The sequence below is a fragment of the Triturus cristatus genome, chromosome 7 (assembly GCF_964204655.1).
Source record: "Triturus cristatus chromosome 7, aTriCri1.1, whole genome shotgun sequence".
NCBI lineage: Eukaryota > Metazoa > Chordata > Amphibia > Caudata > Salamandridae > Triturus > Triturus cristatus.
In genome coordinates this window covers 262,748,980-262,761,308 of record NC_140590.1, presented here as the reverse complement: position 1 = coordinate 262,761,308, position 12,329 = coordinate 262,748,980, and the positions used below count along the sequence as shown (strand labels likewise).

Below are 12,329 nucleotides of genomic sequence, written 5' to 3'. Positions count from 1 at the left end.
AGAGTACATGCTATTATTGCCATGTTTTGCAGTTTTCTTTAGCACAAACTCAACCCACAGTACTGGCCTGCTCTACATGAGCACCAGTTAATTACACACGGTCACATTCATCTTTATTAGGCACAGAGTTTGAGAGCTTTGCCTAAAATCACAGGATGTTGAGCCAATGCCAGTAGACTCAAACCTGGTTGCCTAGTTCCAAAATCTGTTGTAAATGTAATACATTTATTGGGAGAGAATACCAGCACTTCTCAAGACAGGCATTCTAGATAGCGAGCACCAGCACCTCCATATTTCCATTGAAAGCATTGGAACAAAATGTTACAAAAAATAAGACAGACAATTTTATAATAATTCTTTTTTCATCTACCAGCTCTTTGCTGCTCCAGAATAGCAAAAGGTTAACAAATGGCCAGTATAGGCAAGAGCAAGGAATAACAAAACTACACCACATGTACGGTAATGGTTAATTGCAGAACTAGATAAACAAGAATCACCCATGCTTTTTTTATTTATTTATTTATTTTATTTACCGTACATTTTATGAATTGTGTTAATATACCATGAGAACAGAAGACAGAGAGGGACTAGTTCCATGTTTAGAGAGGCAACTTGCAAAGGCTTTCCACTTATGTTCATGGTCGCTTCATACTGTAGTTACAGACATGCAGTGAAGGCAGGGAGACTTTACTGTAGAAAGATCACAAGAACAGTTGTATGACGGAACTACGCATGTGAACATATGGCATGATTGGTGAAGCCATATGCGTGGTAAAGATTACACTCCAGCCCCCCGCTCTGAACTCTAAAGCCTGGCCCCCAGCCCTGAAAACAACCTGACTCCAGCCCCCAGAACACCCCAGCCCCGCTCTGAGCCCTGAAACCAGCCCTAAAAAAGACCCCAACCCCAGGCCTAAAAACACACCGCCCCCCGCACTGAGTCCTAAAACCTGGCCCCGAGCCCTACTCACCAACCCGCGTCCCGATCCTTCCTGTTACTTCCATTTTCGTCCGGGCAGGAGGAAGTCCCTCCAAGTCTCCACCCCCTCCCACCCTTTCTCTCTGAATCTAGAGTGCTGACTGCCTTTACCACGCATATACCTTTACAACTAAAATCGTTGTGAGGGCTTGCGTGGTAAAGGCATTTGCATACTAAAGGCAAGCGTGGTAATGGCACACGTGGTCTCAACCGCATTGGTAATGCCGTTTCCCCAGAGAACAACTCTCCCTATGAAAGAGAGCAACCAACAGATGCTTACCAAAACTCTGTTCACATAGGTTCTTGTGTGACATAATATAGAATGCCCTGATTACTTATTGGTAATTGGTAAATATCATTACTTTTACTCCAATTCCTTCTCATCCTAGTCATTGCTAGTGAGGATTGCTACCAAATCCCATAAACAGGAAACAGAACAGGAATGCTTTAATTAACCCAACCCAACCCAACCCCAGCTCTGTGCTACAATAGGTTAACATTCCCTCAGCACTGCCTTTAATCTAAAGCCCTGTCAAAAACCTAGATTTAGGAAGGATTGGCGGGTCATAATGGCTGGCATGAGGACAAGTTGGACTAACAGGAATGAAGATTACCGGTAAGCAGTGCTTAATTTGTAAAAGTATAAGTGCTTGGGGCCTAAAGTTTTGTCAGAGGCACTATAGAAGGTTAGGGTGTCAAACACCGAGACTACACAGTCTTGATTGCACCTCATAATTCTTTAATCTACCAGAGACTCCCTCCCTCTTTACAGCACTCTTGCAGGTTGTTTTACATCACTGCTTTCTCCCTGTCTCACAGTTTTTCCTTCTTTCTCTATTTTGTGTTTTTTCTCTGTCTTCCTCTGAGTGAAATTCTGATGAGGAAAAATAGGTGCTGGGCCCCAAAAATGAGTCCCGCTAGGCCTCACCGGCTTAAATTAAGCAATGCCGGTAAGTAATCAGGACATTAACTCTACAATCCCTCGTCCAAGTCATTACAAGCAAGGTATACCAAAGCAATAAAGGCATTTGACAAAAATCAAAACATGATCAACAAATAATGCAACACCAAGTGACTTAATTGGACATAGTGATCAAAATACACATTAATACAAACCTTGAAAATCACGGTCTTGCTGTTTACTATAAGATGGAAACACTCCAAAACCAAAGTTTTCCTGTACATCCTGAAGTATGTAAAGACTTATGAAAGTGTTTTTTCTGAGGCCGAAGTACCAGCCCTGCAAATTTCTTCCAATTAGACACCCTGAAATTCAGCCCACAGAACAGCAGCACTCATAGTGGAACGTCGTTACACCTTGCCTAGGGCAGATTCTTCCAAATTGGAATAAGCAAACAATATGGTTTCCTTACTCAATCAAAATTATTTTGGAAGCCTGTTTACCTTTCCCAGGAAAGCCAAAGGTAACACAGAGACAGTTTTTCTGAATTTGCTGGATCTGTTAAGATGAACAGATAGAGCACTCTTTGATGTGTCCTGTGTTTATGTGCACGAAGACTCTAGTGGCTCTTGACTGACTCATAACCGGTTGGCTCGGCGTAGTTCATAAAGTTTTTGACTCGGTGCGTTCAGTTAATAGTTGCATGCTGAAAAATAAAGATGTGCAAACCAGAGCTCCATGTGTGGCATGCTCGCAGGCTGGGGAGGACGCTATAACTTGCAACGAGATAGGGGATCTGTAACCTGAAGAAACAATAGTACACTCCCTGAAAGTTTGCTGAGGTCCAGCAAAATGCTTGTGTGTGCCTCAGTCGAAGTGAAGCCATTGACGGTTGGCTTATGTGGACAAAGTGCCACTCCAGCCAGTACAAGACTTTTGTAGAAGTTGAAGGCCCCACGGAAAGATCAGTCACAGTCAGCCCAGAACCTGCTGGTAAGGCTGAAGGACGCGGTGAAGTGCTGCCAGCTGCGCTGCTCGCATCTTTGGCTGATTTGCTCTTTTGCACCTGATTTTAGAAACTTAATTGCTTTTAAAACCTAATCGTTTTATTTTGCCAGAACCTTTTAAAAGTGTGTGCATTTTAATGAATATAACTCTGTGGAGGGTGGTGGGAAACAAAACCAACAATCTTACCTGTATTACCGGACGTAGCCCTGCACCCTGGTCCGTCGCGGCAAGTGCCGTTTGAACGGAGGGTGGACCTCGGGCGGAAACTCCTCCCCCCCCCTCCCCTTCCCTTCCGGGCACTGGGGATAAATTGGATGCTAAAACGAGCGCGCAGCGGACGCGGTGAAATGCTGCCAGCTGCGCTGCTCGCATCTTTGGCTGATTTGCTCTTTTGCACCTGATTTTAGAAACTTAATTGCTTTTAAAACCTAATCGTTTTATTTTGCCAGAAACTTTTAAAAGTGTGTGCATTTTAATGAATATAACTCTGTGGAGGGTGGTGGGAAACAAAACAAACAATCTTACCTGTATTACCGGACGTAGCCCTGCACCCTGGTCCGTCGCGGCAAGTGCCGTTTGAACGGAGGGTGGACCTCGGGCGGAAACTCCTCCCCCCCCCTCCCCTTCACTTCCGGGCACCGGGGATAAATTGGATGCTAAAACGAGCGCGCAGCGGACGCGGTGAAGTGCTGCCAGCTGCGCTGCTCGCATCTTTGGCTGATTTGCTCTTTTGTACCTGATTTTAGAAACTTAATTGCTTTTAAAACCTAATCGTTTTATTTTGCCAGAACCTTTTAAAAGTGTGTGCATTTTAATGAATATAACTCTGTGGAGGGTGGTGGGAAACAAAACAAACAATCTTACCTGTATTACCGGACGTAGCCCTGCACCCTGGTCCGTCGCGGCAAGTGCCGTTTGAACGGAGGGTGGACCTCGGGCGGAAACTCCTCCTCCCCCTCCCCTTCACTTCCGGGCACCGGGGATAAATTGGATGTAAAACGAGCGCGCAGCAGACGCGCGCAGCGGGCGCGCCGGCGGCACGCCAAAGGCAAGCCCGTCTGCGCCTGTCTGCGCCCATCCGCGCCAAGGACGTGGCCAAGGCGGGAATCCTTGCCCATACAGCTGCTGTACTAACGTACAGTTCCGCGGACCTTAAGGCTCTTAATACTAGGACGAATTGCTTCCACCAAGTTGCCCCGGACACTCTTTGGGGTTCCTTTGCATGCTACAAGTGTAGACATGAGTTCTTTGCTAGCGACCCTTCAGTGCACAACAAGACTAGCCCCCCTTCCTCAACTAGCAAACTCAAACTGCAAGGAGGACTTATTAACGCAAGGTCCCTCAGCAAACACTGCCAAGACATCAGAGACTTAATACTAGACATGCAGCTGGATTTCCTGTTTATTACAGAATCCTGGCTGAAAGACTGCTCCAACCCGGATATAGCTATCGCACTCCCCCCTAACTACACTATCCACAGGAAAGACAGGTTAGGAGGGAGAGGAGGGGGATTGGCCATCATCATCCGTGACTCCCTTCCCTGCGTCACTATAGACATAGCCTCTCTCAAAGGCGCTGAAAGCCTAGGCTTCCGTATTTCTCTAAATGCCTCACTGTCTTTTTCAGGAGTCCTCATCTATCGACCGCCGGGATATAGTACTACCTTTACGGACTCACTAGGCGATGCCCTAAGCCAGTCACTTCCCAAATACGCCAATTTCACTATGTTAGGGGATTTCAACCTTCACTTGGAATCCAAAGGATCCCCTGAGATGGACAATTTTCTACAGATAACTGTGCTCCTCACTTTGAAACAACTGGTACAGCAACCTACCCACCAGGCTGGCCACACTCTAGACGGGATCTGCTCCAATTTTCCCGCTCTTACGGTGTCCCTTCCTATTCCACTGATCTGGACTGACCACCACATGATTCCACTGATCTTAGATTACCCATCGACAGACAGCCCGGACCGCTCCCCCAACTCCAAACCCCGCCGTAACCGGTCCAAACTTATAAGCAATCCCAAGCTTCGGCCTCACGCTCAATCTTGCACCCCTACCCTCACAGGTAACCCGAACCAAGACTCGGGGCACTTTCACACTTGGATCTCCAACATTTGCAATGATCTGGCGCCCTTGGAAGGCCAGAACAAAAAGAAAAAGACAAGGAAAATTAAAGCTCAGCGACCACCTTGGTTTACCCCTGAGCTAGCTAAAGAACAACACCAGTGTAAACATTTAGAACATAAATGGAGGAAATCCTATGCTATCGAGGATAAGCGAGCCTACAAAGCTTGTAGAAAACTCTACCATGCCTTTATTAAAACCACAAAAAAATCTTACTACTCCAAAGTCATACTAGAGTCCAAACTTGATCAAAAATCCATTTTTAAAATAGTCAACTCCTTCACCAATCCTAAGGGACTAAAGAAGGATCTTCCCCCTTCACAAACTCTGTGTGACAATATCTCCAATTACTTTGAAGAGAAGATCTCGAAAATACCAAAAAAATTCTCGCTTACCCCTCCCAACATCAAGACGGAAATCCCCACTCCTTCTCCAACCCTTGCAAAGCTCTCCTCCTTTTTACCAGTGTCATTGGAAGCCACATTCAAGGTCATAATGACATGCAGTTCAGGTTCTCCATTGGATACCTGCCCCCCCAGGATCGTACATAAACTTATTGACACTTGTCAACCCAGTGGTCAACCAAATAGTCAATTCCTCGTTAGACACAGGCATTGTCCCTGAGGATTGGAAACTTGCCCTGGTTAAACCCCTCAAAAAGAAGGAAAATATAGACGCATCAGTCCTCTCTAACCTACGGCCGATATCATTGCTCCCAGTGCTGGGCAAAATAACGGAGAGGTTTGTACTTAAAGAGCTTTCAAATTTTACCGAATCAAATAATATCCTCCACTTTCAGCAATCTGGTTTTCGCCCTAGACACTCAACGGAGTCGGCCCTCTTAGAAATCACAGAGGTGTTAAAAACCCTTGCTGACTCTGGTAAGAAAGCTGTACTGATCCTCCTGGACCTTTCCGCCGCGTTCGATACCATCTCTCACGATATCCTTCTGGCAAGACTCGAACGCGGCGGTATCACGGGTACTGTCCTGGCATGGATTAGATCCTTCCTCACCAATCGCAGACAAACCGTGGCGTTAGGTCCCTTCCTTTCCACAGAGAAGACGATAACCACAGGGGTTCCTCAGGGCTCCTCCTTGAGCCCTCTGTTGTTCAACGTTTATATGGCCCCCCTCATCTTCCTTATAAAATCCTTTGGAATTGAAGTCACCTCTTACGCCGACGATACTCAAATGATCGTCTCCCTGGACAAAAAATATAATGAAGCCGAAAGCAATTTCCAATCATGTCTTTTTCAAGTCATACAGTGGATGAAGAACAATCATTTACAATGCAACACTGATAAAACTGAAATCCTACCCATTGGCACGAATGTAACTTTCATTCCTGACAGGTGGTGGCCGGAAGGCACTCCACCCCCACCAGATACGGTCAAGGTGGCCAGAAACCTGGGGGTCAAGTTTGATTCTTCCTTATCCTTCCTCCCTCATGCACTGGTTATGGCCGGCATCTGCTTTAGTGTAATAAGATCCTTGAAGAAATTCTTTGATCTGATCCCTCTGGCTGCTAGGAAATCTGTAACGGTTGCTCTTGTCCTCTCACGCTTGGACTATTGCAACAGCCTGTTGACCGGGGCTAACAAATCCACAATTAAAAGATTACAAATAGCACAAAACGCTGCAGCCCGCCTGGTTCTTAGGCTCCCACGTACTTCGTCGGCATCCTCGGCTCCAAACACTCTACATTGGCTCCCCATTCATAAAAGGATTCTCTTCAAAATGCTTCTGATCACCTATAAAGCCTCTCGCCGGACAGGCCCTAGATATCTCACAGCTCATTTCGCACCCTACATTACCACCAGGACCCTCAGATCTTCCTCGGCCAATTTGCTAAAACCACCCCACTTTAGACTTGCCACCAAAGGTGGAAAAACGGTCGCCTATCTTGGCTCTAAGGCGTGGAACATACTCCCTTCTGGCTTACGTATGCAACAATCAGAGACGTCTTTCAGGAAAGCACTCAAAACCTGGATTTATAAATGTCCAGATGACCTCTGCTTTGCATTAATCTAACTCCTCCCTCTCGTTCTTCTTATTTCAGTTTCTTCATCCCGTCCTTTTAGCGCCAGGAGGCTCCTTGCGGAGTGACAGTTCGCGCTTTATAAATGCACTTTTACATTACATTACATTACATTACATTACATTACAAGGAAGAGGGATTGTGCCACAACATAACACAGGGCCAGCATACATACAGTACGATTGCACAAAAGACAGCGACAACCAGGTACAGAGAAGCAGAGAAGGCCATGATCGCAAGGAGCACAATCAAACTAATAGCAGCAGCATCCAGGTGCCAAATAACGCTAGGAACAGTGAAAATCAGGTATGATACAGAAGGTTGAGAATGGTGATGAACATGTGCAAGAGACAAAAAAGCTACTCACCACCAAAGATGAAAAAGAGGTCTAAGGACATCAGATCAGCCACGACGACATTGATGCAAGCATGCGGCTGGGACTCAGAGATGGAATGAATGAAGCCGATTCAAGTGGGCAGCAGACAGCGCTGGAGAGGGCCCTACTCTCAAGGTTAGTGAGACCCAGAACTGGCTATGACACTTCAGTTTTCCAGAAACCTCCGCATCCATTTGATAGTGCCAAAAAGCACAATATTGGCACCAGATGGACTGCATAGATTGAAATATTCGATGATTTCATTGATGCTTTAGAAGAAACAGATGACAAAAAGATCATCGCATACTCAAAGAACCTTGCAGGTGACAGAGCAAAAGAAGCGATAAAGAAAATAACACAAGCTGATGAAACATCTTACCATCAGATTAAGGTAGTATTAGGAGCAAAGTTCAATCCAATACTGAACGTTGACTATGAAAAGTAAATTTTCACCAAGCAAGAGAGCAACCTGGTGATAATATGGATAAGTTTGTTGAGGGACTTGATACGCTTTATAAAGCACTGCAAATTTGATGAACTTAATGATGAAACCATGCGTCTTACAATTATTGATGGTTTCCTCTCCGACACATTCTGACGATGCATGCTGAAACACTCAGTTTGGAGAAAGTGCTCATGGCTGCAAGAGTGGAGGAATGTGCCGATCGACAAGCCTCCTGATACGGAAGCAGGAACAACTCAAAACGAATCAGCATTGAGCATGAAAAGTAAGCAGAAACACAAGGCAGAGGCACATCGAGTGTGGCTCTGAAGAAAAATAAATTGTCTTTTGGAAGCAGATTCTCTTTTCAGCCCGAAGGTAAATGTCTACCATTGGACAAAGATGTAAAGACTGCAGGAAGGAAAACCATTTTATAACGGTTTGCAAAGCAAAAGAGAAACTAAGTGCATCACGAAGAGATGAGAAGATGGATGCCAGAGAGTTCCTGAAGCATTCTAGCCACTCCCACAAGGCCAAACAGCAACACTGACTAAGGCAAGTGGAAACGAAACAAAGTTGATCGTTATCAAATTCATCGTTCAATGGTTCATTGACGTCATCATCGAGTGACAATGAGGAAAATGGATGTATGATGGTGATGTCAGTCATAGATCGACATGTGCATGTAGGATTGATCACTTGCAAGTAAAAACAGAAGTCTGAAAAGAATGACTACGTGATCACATAGGTGAATGGTGCCAAAGTCTTCTCCTGCCTTGATCCGAACAGAGGTTACCATCAACTTAAACTGAAAGAAACTGTGTGTACATGACTGCTTTTTCAAAGCATATTGGTTTCTTGGATATAAAAGACTTCGTTTTGGTGTGTCAATAGCTGCCAAACTCTTTCAAAATGTCATTTGATGAGTAATTCCACCTGTCACACATGCTTTTAACTACAGTGATGATATACTGGTGTTTGGGGCTACATGAAAGGAACATAGCAAAGCAGTCACACAAGTATGCCGTCTGCTTGATGATGCAGTACTCACACTGAATGCTGAGAAGTATGAATTTCACAAAACAGATGGAAATTATTTGGACATATTTTCTCTGAATAGGGGATGACTTCTGACCCCGAAAACGTACAAGCAGTGTTATCTACTTGCCCTCCTTGAAGATGTGACCATGCTGCGATCCTTCCTGGGCATGACCAGCTAGTGCTCCAGGTATATTTTTGACTTTGCCAATGTGAGTGCCCCTCTAAGAGAACTAACAAAGCAAGATGTTCCATTAGAATAATTATCTGAATGTCACCAAAGTATCAAGAAAAAAAAACACGCAATTGGAAATGCAACTGAAATGGCTTACTCTGATCCAAAATTGCATTCAGAAATTGTGTTGGATGCAAGCCCTGTGGATTTGGGAGTGATCCTTGACCAACATAATGGACAACCCAATGCTCAGAGACATATTGTGGTCTATGCTAGCAGGAGTCTATCTGTGGCTGAACATGGGTATTCTCAACCAGAGAAAGAAAGCTTAGCTGTAGTATGGGCGTGTGAACACGTTCATGTGTTTCTGTACTTGAACCATTTTACCCTTGTCACAGATCATCAAGTGTTGCTCACCATTTTCGGAAGTCTAAAAGCCAAGATGCCCCCTAGCATTGAGAGGTAGGGTTTGTGTCTGCAGAAGTACAATTACACTATTATGCACAAACCAGGGAAAGATCAAAACCCTGCAGCTACTTGTCACGTGTGACGTAACAGCGTCATAGCGCAACGTCCATAGTGGCTGAGGCCTACATTAATTTCACAGTAGAGTCAAGTGTGCCTGCAACTCTTTCTATTAAATAAATCCTGCAACTACCAATACTGACAAAGACATGATTGAGCTCAAGGAAATCATTATAACATAATCATGGAGGAAGCATGCACGACCTCTTATGCATGATGTTGAATACCAGAAATTCAAAAATGTTCATGAAGAACTTTCTGTTGCACACGATGGTGCCATACTACCAGGGGCAAGAATAGTTATTGCTGAAAGCCTGAGGCAGCAAGTGATGGACCTTGCTCATGAGGGACACTGTGTTATTGCTGCAACTAAAACAGCCCACAGGGATCGAGTGTGGTTCCAGTGTCTTGACGAATGAGTTAAAAGGGAGCTTAAAGCTTGTCATCTGCACAACTGTCTGTCTCCCAAAATGACTCAGCACCCATTGAACATGTCTGAGCTACCTAAGCAAGCTTGAGAGAGGATTGCTGTTGATTTCTTCATATCTCTCAACAACAGACATCATCTCATGGTAGTTGCCGATGAGTACTCATGTTTTCCCCTAGTGGAAGACGTATCATCAACCACCCATGACAAAGTCATTGAAAGACTGGATGACATTTTCATAACATGAGGTGTTCCCTCCATTCTCAAATCTGACAATGGTCCACCCTTTAATAGCACTGAGTTCACAGACTTTCTTAATCGTTTAAACATCAAACATCAGAAAAGTACACCTCTCTGGCAACAGGCAAATGGCATTGTTGAACGATTTATGAGTACTTTAAAAAGGTTGGTTCAACGTGATGCACTTGAAGACATCGACCTTGAGTCTGGTCTGTGCCCACACCCAGCCCTTTGTGCATACCATTCCACTCCTCATCCCACAACGGGACAAAGTCCTACCACCTTGCTGTTTAGGAGTGCTTCTTGGATGAAGATACCTGACACCTTGCAGTTTAGAAGTGCTTCTTGCGAGATTCAAGTCACTGACACTTCTCGCTAATGCAAAATGAAGGCCTATGCCGACAAGCATCGAAGATTTTGAGACATGGGTTTCAGAAAGGAGACAGAGTTCTTATTAAGCAAAAAAGGACACGCAAGACGGACACTCTGTTTGATGCTGAACCGCTGAGAGTTGTGACAAGCAAAGGACATATGGTAACTATCCAACAACCTGGAAAGTTCATAACCAGAGACTCGTCACACTTTAAGCCTTTGCCTCGATGATCATCAGCTCCAGTCCTCGCAAATGAGGCAAGTAAACCTCTGTGCTCAAACCAAACATCCAACTCTTCTCTAAAAATGCCAGATGAAGACGCCCCTCCTCTATCTCATATAACTAGATCTGGAAGGATAGTGCGAGCATATCGATGACTCATCAAGGAATTGTAATGTGTATATATTTGTTCATTTTTTTCATTTAACAAATGGGGAGATGTTGTGTCCTGTGTTTATGTCACGTTGTTCACCCTAGCCTACTGTTAGAGCCCCTCAGGAAGGCTCTCTCATCTCCGATAGCGCCAAGAGACCTTTTGGCAAAGGAGCGCTTAATAAATCCCCCAAACATACACATAAACATGAAGACTCTAGTGACCCTCAATAGACTCCTTACAAGTATTATGTAATCAGTTGGGTGTGTCTGGGTGTTGTTAATAAAGATTGTGACGCAGTGTGTTCAGTTAACAGTTGCATGCTGAAGAATAAAGACATGAAAACCAGATCTCCATGTGTGACGTGGTCAGTTACATGTTCCTGGGTTGAGGAGGAGGCTACCTGCTTAACATCCAATAAACTCAGTAACCTGTCTTTTTTGAGGAGAGGGAGATAAAAACAGAAAGGATAATCTTCTGAGATGTATCCCGTTGAATTCACTTTTGGGGAGAAAGTGACATCAGGTTTCAAGATCAAAATATTATTTGAAAACTTTAAGGAAGGAGGACAACATAAATAGCAGAAAGTTTGTTGGAACGGAAAAGTCCTCTTCATGGTAATGAACTCACACCCCTGCCCTGAGTGCCCAACAGTACTTATGCCTGGATTCCTAATGTTGATTTTTGTTGTCATAGGCAAACCCCATGTGTGTGCGACATGACATTAGCCTGTCTCACAGACTGCGGTACTGTGGGACTAGGAGGGGCACCTAAAGCGCTACCTTCATAATGGTGAAAGGCTACTGCCTTCACCAGGAATTATGCGGCATGAGCACAGTGGTGGCAGCATAAAGTGTAAATATCGGTTAAGAGTGAACTGGTCTCTTTTAACCTGTGTCACTGGAGTGAGGGCTACTGGCACATTCATTTTAAAGTTCCTCTGCTGTGTGCTCACCCCTTGGCCTCCATCGGTTTGGTGTGTAGTGCGGTGTTGGGTGTATGTGTGTGTGTGCTGATTGGTGTATCTGCGCTGGGTATATTTGTGTCCTGGGAAGCGTACAATACAAATCCTCTTCTTGCTCTCTTGCTCTCTCTCTGAGTCTGCCACCATTTTGTTGGAAGCGTCTGAACAGGCCCTGAAATCTTGTAAGTCTGGCTCTCCAGATGAACTCTGTCCTCTCCGTATCATGATTGTTAGCCTGAATGCCATTAATCCTATCTCAAACCTTCTTCTAAATAGCTCCCGTCATTCAGCAACTGTTTCTATCTGCTGGAAACATGCTAGATAATACTTTTATTAAAAA

General features: G+C 44.7%; 1 protein-coding gene across 1 annotated transcript in view; it reads right to left on the bottom strand.

Annotated features, from left to right (window-relative positions):
* The window catches only part of BCL2L12 (BCL2 like 12), a 177,497-nt gene that overhangs the window by 114,103 nt on the left and 51,065 nt on the right, over window positions 1–12,329 (bottom strand). The gene's annotated exons all lie outside the window — the stretch shown is intronic.